The sequence below is a fragment of the Fukomys damarensis genome, unplaced genomic scaffold, assembly GCF_012274545.1.
Source record: "Fukomys damarensis isolate Sample0158 unplaced genomic scaffold, DMR_v1.0_HiC HiC_scaffold_36, whole genome shotgun sequence".
NCBI lineage: Eukaryota > Metazoa > Chordata > Mammalia > Rodentia > Bathyergidae > Fukomys > Fukomys damarensis.
In genome coordinates this window covers 1981063-1989690 of record NW_022900948.1, presented here as the reverse complement: position 1 = coordinate 1989690, position 8628 = coordinate 1981063, and positions in this window count along the sequence as shown.

The window sequence follows — 8628 nt, the reverse complement described above, 5'->3', positions numbered from 1 at the left end:
ATATATATACATATATATATATATATAGATGTTAATTGAGGGGCTACCTAGTGCTGGATATGTGATAAACACTTAATAAATTTTGCAAAAATAAAGTAATCAATATTATGAAAATGTCCACATATAATATCTGCAACCATCATAGTTCTGTCAGGAAACAAATGTTCACCTGAAAAAAATTAGGTCAAAGTTAATTCAGGAAATAACTACTTATACAAATATGAACACTCTGGCATCTGGTTACTAACAGTAGTGGAAAGATGTTACCACCTGTAAAAAGAAAAGAGGAAGGAATGTTATTATCAGTGCCTGATAAATGCTAAGGCCTAGAATGGAAATGCAGCTGTCAAGCAGAAGTTATTGCTGTAGTCAGCTGGTGAAGAAACCGCAGTTTTGTGGAAAACAAATAGGGAAAAAGAGGAGCTTTCGTATTTTTGGATCTCAAGAAGCATAAGGGAAAATGGGTCCAGGTGTGACAGACAGGTAAAGTAAGCTGGATATGGACCAGAATTGGGTGTGGTTGGGAGAGAATGGATCCAGACTGTATCATGAAATATAAATATCATTTTATGCCACTTTACCAACAATAATGTACCTTAGTAACTATGTCTATTTAAAAGACATGGAGAATGGCTAGCAGAATAAAAGGAACCACTAAGTTCATTTAGAAATGAACGGAGTTATGATTATGATAAAGCCTTTGACCCAAAAGGACAATGGTCCAAACTGTACCATTTAATATTTTATTTAATCATTATCAATACAAATACTTATTATATTAGCTAATATCTTTATACCAGTGAAAAAAATTATTTAACAGAGATTCAAGGTCCATGTTCTTATTAAAATTGCAAGCTGGAAAATAAGTCAGAAACAAAACCACTAAATAGAAAAGACAATTTCAGATAGCAAGAGGTGCAGCAGATGTTGTGCAATGACTGAGAGAGGCAATTTATTGCTTAAATTGAGGGTGAGAAAAGGATTTTTTGGAGTAGATAATATTTAAGCAGAGACTTATAAGATATGAAGGTCTAATGAGTGAAAATCTGGCAGAAAAGTGCTCCAGTCAGAGGAAATAGCAACCCAAAGGCTTGACACAGAAATAAGCTGGATGTTATTATTTGTAGACCAGCAACAACAATGGCAAATCCTGAGTAAGGTGAAGAGTAACACAGAAGGAGTGTGAACAGGTAGACAACGTAGGTCCTCAGTATGAGTTTGGATTGTATTGAAAGAACAATGTGATTCTTTTGTGGGGATTTTGAGCAGAGGAATAATGCCTTTTGACTTATTTTTAAGAGATCTCTTAGGTTGCTGCACTGAGAATAGGTTATCAATGGGCAAGTGAACAGGCATTGGGATTGTAGCAGTAGATATGATAAGGAGTGAACAGGTCCAAGTTGTGCTTTTGGAGTTAACGTTCCGACATAGATAGGAAAAGAAAGGAGAAAAATGTGTGAAAATAATAACTATGGTTTTGGTTTGAATAAGTGTTGAATGGTAATGTGTTGAGTTGAGAGAGGTTGAGATGGTTGTGTTAGAAAATATAGAATTCTAGTTTGTTCATTTGATGTTTGAACTGCTACTAGAAAGCAATGTGGATATCTTATATACTTCAAGAGGTCGGCGGTAGAGATTAAATCGAGTCCGTGGCTTATTACTGGAATTAAAGACCATGGGACCGTGTTGAATCATCTAGAGAATGTAGACCAAGATGAGAAGACAGAGTGATACTCATAGACAGCAGCCAGATCAGTGCCTTCACTCAAAATGATGGAAATATTTTTTCTGCTAATGAACTAAAGTAGTGATTTAGTTTTTAGCATTAGAAGTCTTTTGCAGATCAACTCTTATGAAGAAAATTTCAATGTAAAATATATTAATACAGTAAATACATAAAGTTGGGTGACAGGTGCAAGCAAGTTTATTTTTATGCTTTTATAACTTTTTAATGTGCTAAACTCTTCATTAAAATGATTAAAAGAGGTTAGGACTAGTACTGCTTTGATTGCAAGTTGATGGAGAATCCCAGGCTTGTCATTTCATCACCTTAAGTGTTCTACAGACTCCCCAGAATTCTTCAGAACAAGCTTTAAAATTCCAACTATTGGTGAATAACTTAAAATCTGGATGATATGCCAATTACTTTTAATGAGAAAATATAGCTCAGTTACTGTGTAAGTACCTGGCCAACTGGAGGGACTGGGATTCAAACTCATCCTCCTGATTTCCAACTAATAACTATCCTAATTACAGGAATTGACCCTCAAATTAAATTTAATGACACAAAAAACACAAATTTAATTAGTCCCTTATTTATGATGGGAATTTTCAAATAAAGGAAGTTGTTTATTTTTCTACATTATAGGTTTTCCCATGTTATGCTTCCCAGATCCACAAAGTTTTACTCTTTCTGTTCTTATTTACAAAATATTAGTTCTGAAAACAAATTTCAAGTAGATTAACAGGGACTGGCATTTACTCCTAACCTAATGTCAGCAGAATATCAAAGTTCTAAACATGATTAATTAATCCAGGAATGCACAAACCATTCATAGTAACACCAATTCAAAGGCATTTGTAACAGGTTGATTTTTCTTGAGTAGACTATTATCACTTTATTTTAGCTGAGATATCTGTTCAAATGATGGAAAACTTTGATCCTGGTATGCTTTATGAGATCAAAGTTTTACATGTAACACTGTGCTTTACAAGGTCACAATGCAATGCTTGGTGTTCGAAAGTATTAAACTAACACAAAAGAATAATTTGCTTTCATGTTGGGAAATGCAACCTCCAACACTGTTGTAAGCAATGGGGGAAAAAGTAAATCTGTTCTCCAACAAACCTCAGAATTATTATTATTTTTTTTGCTTTTGCTTTTGCTTTTCAGTTGTTTGCTCTTAGATTTTAATAGACAAATTTGCCGCATGTGCATGCATGTGTGTGTGTGTGTGTGTGTGTGTGTGTATGAATTTGTGTATTTCATTGTTTCTCCTAGATTTGGGGAGTGTCAAAGCAATTTCGAGAGTCCTTTTTTTGTAGATGTGTGAAGTAGTACCATTTAAATTCTATGATGCATTGGTGCATGTACACAGCACAACCCATTTCTCACTTTTCATCCCTTATCTATTTCCTCCTTTCATCTCCACCCATTTCTTGATCCCTTTCCACGTACAAACATCTATCTCTCCAGTTCCTATGATATTTTTATTTTACTCTTTATTTTTACCCAGGATTTCTTACAAAAGAGAAATGATGTGATGTTTAACCACATGTGTCTGTTATACTTTCTAATGTTGATTGCTAAAGGATGCAGAATAGATAGATAGATAGATAGATAGATAGATAGATAGATAGATAGATAGATTTGTCTTTTTAACATAGGCTCAACTCATGTGTAATGCTTCCAAGCACTATGAACATACTGTCACAGTCCCAACCTCGGTTACAGTCAGCAAAATGAGTTTTTAAAAATATGTTGATCACAGAAAATTTTTAATCTTTAGTTGTGAATGAGAGTGCCCTTCTTATTTAACATAATTTTATTATGATTTTTTTCAATGTTGATGAAATAAAACTACTTATAAAATGACTTCTTCCTGGTATAAATACCTTATGCACCCTGCTTCTCTTTCTTTCTTCCTTTCTCTCCCTTTCTTTTCCCCATTTGTTGCCTTCCCATGCCAGTTTCCTGTGTTCCTCATCTGTATCTTTTCCCCCTTTCCTCTCCCCTCTATCTCTCCACCCTCTGTTCTGATATAAACTATTGGAGAAGGGCAGATTTAATTAGTCGCAGTGATGACTCAAAATTATTCAAAGATAAAAGTATTTTTATTATTCATTTTGAATATTCTACCGCTTTTATTATGAGCTGGTTATATAACTGTTATCTAGTAGCCCTATGATTGGAAAAGTGTTACTGTAAAAATTAAGTGGCAAACAATGCTAAAGTTTTAGAGCTTATACTTTTGGATATAAACTGAACCAAGACAGCACATTGGAAATTTTACTCCTTTCATCTCAGTGGTCTAAACTAAAATAAATTAGAACCAGAAAAACTATCAAGTTATCAAACACAAGGTAATTTGTATTTTTATCCAAAACTCTTTGAGAAGTTTTTCTTGAGAAACAGAGAAAGTAGTGTCCAAAAATTCACAGAAATTTTTGCATAGCTTGGTAAGGATCATTGTCCATGCTTAAAGGGCATAGTCTGATGGTGAAAGGCGAGTTCTCTAAATGCAGAAAAATGCAGCTAATCTTTCTTAACTTAGACTTGTATAGAAAATGGATCACCCTTACCTTCTTAGAAGTAGTTTGGAAATCACTACATGAAGGTGGCTGAAAAAAAAAAAAAGAACATCAATACCCAGAATAGAACCTTTCTGTCACATTTAAAGCACATCGGCTAGCCTGGAGGATTTAAAAATTTTGAAATTTAGAGGAGTTCCCAACAGAATTAGAAAAACACCATTACTGAAAGTCAAAGACTATAGAAGAGAAAGTAAATGGCAGTTCCTCCAAGTAAACTTTCTCAAAACCAAAATACCTTTGTTAGAATTAAACTCTGAAAGTATCTCAAAGTTTCAACAAACATAGAGATATTATAAAAAAAACACAGGATTTAGAGTGAGTGTTTAATTTGAGAAGTGCTATCCTTAGAATATTAGACTTCCGTGCAGGAATGTAACACATTATTTATTAGTTCTTTATTTTTGTCATCATCAAATGCTTTGTAATTTTCTTCATGGGTATCTTACATTCATTCTGTTAGATTTGTTTTATGATATTCGATAATTTTTAGTAGATAGTAAAATATGTCACAAAATTTATAGTCTAACTTTTTGTATAAAAACAAATTGTGTTGAACAAACTTATTAAGCTTTCTAATTCATTTAAAAATGTTTTTTTTTATTCTTCTGGATTTCCTAAACATATATATTATTTGCAAATATGGAGTTTTGTTTGTCCTTTTTCTAATTGTTACATGCTACTTTGCTTGCTTGTCTGTTGCCATCTGTAAGACTGGGACAAACTTTTCCTGAGCACCTTGCTTTGTTCCCTATTTGAAAAGAGAAAGCATGCAATGTTTTTGTTTAAGCACAACATATATGTTATAAAATTTTGGCAGATTTTTATGACACAGTCTTGCGTTGACTAATGATGGAGATATTTACTGAGGAATACATCTTTAGACAATTTCAGTACTTAAACAACCGGCCAATATAGTCTACCATATTCCTAGACTATATAGGAAGATTAATGATCCTGTGCCAAAACTTGTATAGCATCCTAATGTACTGAATACTGTAGGATCTATAATATAATTATGAGGGTTAAGCTTCATTGTTAATTTGACTGACTTGAAGATTTCATAGGGGATTAGTAAAGCATACTCTGGTATGTCCATGTGGGTCATAGAAATTTGACCATAGAGAGTCCAGTTGTTAAGACATTTTACTCTGGTGTTTTTCCATAGCTCTGGTTCCTGGCTGCCATGAATTGGGTAGTTTTATTCCACCACACTCTTCCTCCATGCTATTCCTCCTTAGAGCTACCTGTCCTGTGCTGACTCCTTTCAATCTGTGAGTCAAATTAAATCTTTCTCCCTTTAAGCTGTGAGCGTTAAATATTGTGACTCAGTGAAGAAGAGCTCACTAATGCAGAAAATTGAGGCAAGAAAAGTGGGGTTATTGTATAACTATACCTGACTGTGGAGTTCAGAAGCCTTTGGAACTGTTTTTCTGAAGTTTGGAAAGGTTTGAAATGTGAGGTAGGAAATCCGTACAGTTCTGTAAGCAGAGCTTGATGGATGATTCTGTTTGGAGCTCAGAAGACGAAAGTGCTCATAGGAAAGTCCACAGCAAAGAGCCATCCCTGTGAGGCTGCAGTTGGGAATAAGGATACTATTGGGAAGTGGACTAGAGGGTATGTATGTTGCAGTTTGGTGAAACATTTGTCTACATTTTTTCCATGTCTTAAGACTCCAAAAGATTTTAATTTAAGGGTGATGGACTCATTGATCTGGTAAAAGAAATTTCAAGATCAGGATGTAGCTCAGTGGCACCACACCTACCTCACAAGTTCAAGGTCCTGAGTTCGATCCCCAGCACTGAAAAAAAAAAAAAGAAAAAGAAAAAAAGAAAGTTCAAGTTAGTCCAACTTTCATGCTGTGGTTTGAGTACCTCTTGCTGTATTTAGACAGATTTATGAAGCATATCAGGAACAAAAAGAATAGAAATATTTTAAAAACTTAAACATTTGGCATGAAAGGGACCTCATGTAAATTTGGAGTTAGAAAATGTGGCTGCTAAAAAGATTAGTGCCATTAAAATGAAACAACATACTTGTAGAGGGACAGGAATGATGTTTTTAATATATCTCAGGAAACAGTAAGACACCCCACACCACCACCAACACAGGCTCATAGGTGCAAAAGTAAAAAACTTTCATTTGAGAAGAAAACCCTGGAACCCTGATAAAAAAGGGTCATTTGAGGAATTAGTTCCCCAGGATTCATCTACTGTGATTAGCCATCAAGGAGCACAGAGGCCACTGCGCCCATGTCTAAGCGGGATTACAAACTATTGAGCCGGCAACACTCTTGGCAGCATCCACGTTGTACAAATTTTATAGGTATGCAGAATACAAGAACCATGGGGTCAGGGAAGCTTCTACCAAGATTTCAAAGGGAGGCCCGGGAGACCAGGCAAGCAAGCCTTCAGAGGACGGAGCAGGAAACTTTATGAAGGTAAAGGTGCAGTGGAAACTCAAGGAATTTGGATACATCAGGGATGTGGTATGTTTGCTGAGCAAAGTACAGGTTGAGAGCAGAGTCAGCTCAGGAGAGAGGCCATGTGGACTGCAATGAGCAAAACCACAGAAATGGGACTACCCAATCCATGTAAAACTCACATCTTGTCACCACGTACCCCAGAGACTGGCCATATAACTGCAGGACCTAATGTTTTCTTGTTGGTCATGCTTGATCCTCTTCTTCTCGATTTCCTTATTCTTTCCTTTTGGAATTGTGTCATTGTGTATTGGGATTATCTAACTTGGTTTTTATTTTGACAGACTTTCACAGTTAAGAGTTTCCCTTGAATCTCAGGGAATATTTTGACTTGGATTTTTGTTCAATGCTCAAAATTTTGAAACTCTAGGACATGGTGTATTGCAGTTTTGAGCATATTCAGATAACTGTATAGTGTCAAGTGGAATTATGAATTTTTTATCTTCTTAATGTGGAGATGATATATACTTTAAGGAGACAAATTTGAATTCCAAGTTGACAAGAAATGGAATATCATGGTTACACGTAATTTCCAACTCAATTGACTTAAAAGCAACCAAAGGGGACTAGTAAAACAGCTATTGTTGTATTTACAATGAGTTTTGTAAGAAATTGGCAGCACAAAGTTCTGAGGCTTCACACTTTTATATGTCAATTGTTTCTTTCTGTAAATGAGCAGTGATATATTCTGCCTGAGTTTAGAAACAGAATTTTGCGTCATAAATGAGTACATGTAACTTTTGCTTAGGTGCTCCCTTATGGGATGCAGTTGAGGAAAACGTGTGTATGCGATGGGGCCCTGTATCTGGTACTTCATCCCTTCCTCTCTGGCATAGATTCCCTGCTGTCATTCACAACTGCCATGAAATGAACAGCTTTATTTCATCGCACTTGTCTATCTCCATGTTCCTGCCCTGGAGCTAGCTGAGCATGGACTAAGCCCTCCAAATCCATGAGAAGAATTAAATTGCTCTGCCTTTAAATTGTGAATGTTGAGTGTTGTGTCCCAGTGATGAAAAGGTGAGTAATAGAAAAATGTACACGTGTATCTAAACATATCTATTATGCTTTAGATTTCAAATATCCCCATGAAGTCACATGCAGCAAATTATTGCATCTTGAGGGCAATATATTCATTAGATTAATCCACTGATGTTTTTCTAGCAAAAATGTGCTGATAGGAGATGGGATCTGTGGGAAGAGATTGGTAACTGGGGTCTGGCTTTGGAGGACATATCTCTCTGGATCTTCCTGCTTTCTCTGCAGTGCCCTTTCAGCATGCCCTTTCCATCTTACACCCAGCTTAGTAGGACTGAGCCCTCTGAAACAGTGAATCAAATAAATTTCTCTTCTTTTATGGTGCAGGTGTTAGGCACTCTGCCTCAGTCCCAGGAAGGCTGACTAATACAACATATAAGTATAGAAAAGATATAATAAAAGTATAGTGCAAACATTATAAGGGACTTAATATAAATAGGTCTTATAGGAAAGGAAGTCGCCCCAGAAGGGTCAATGAGCAACTGGTAAGTGAATGTGGATGTGTGGGACATTACCCTATTGTGTACTCAGCTTGATGCACAAATACATTATACATCTTTGCAAAACATGCTTTCTCTAAAAACGTATCTTATAAGCTTTTATTTATTTAAACTTTTAAATGAAAGTTCTTAATACATTTTCCATAAGCTTTTATTTTAAAATTTTCTGATTATTTATTTTTAAAACTTTTAAATTAAAATTAATGTACAAACAACCACATTTGCCTAGGCCTACTCAAGGTCAGGATCCTGAATTTCACCACTTTCCAACTCTAACTCTTGAGTTAGAGGGAGGGG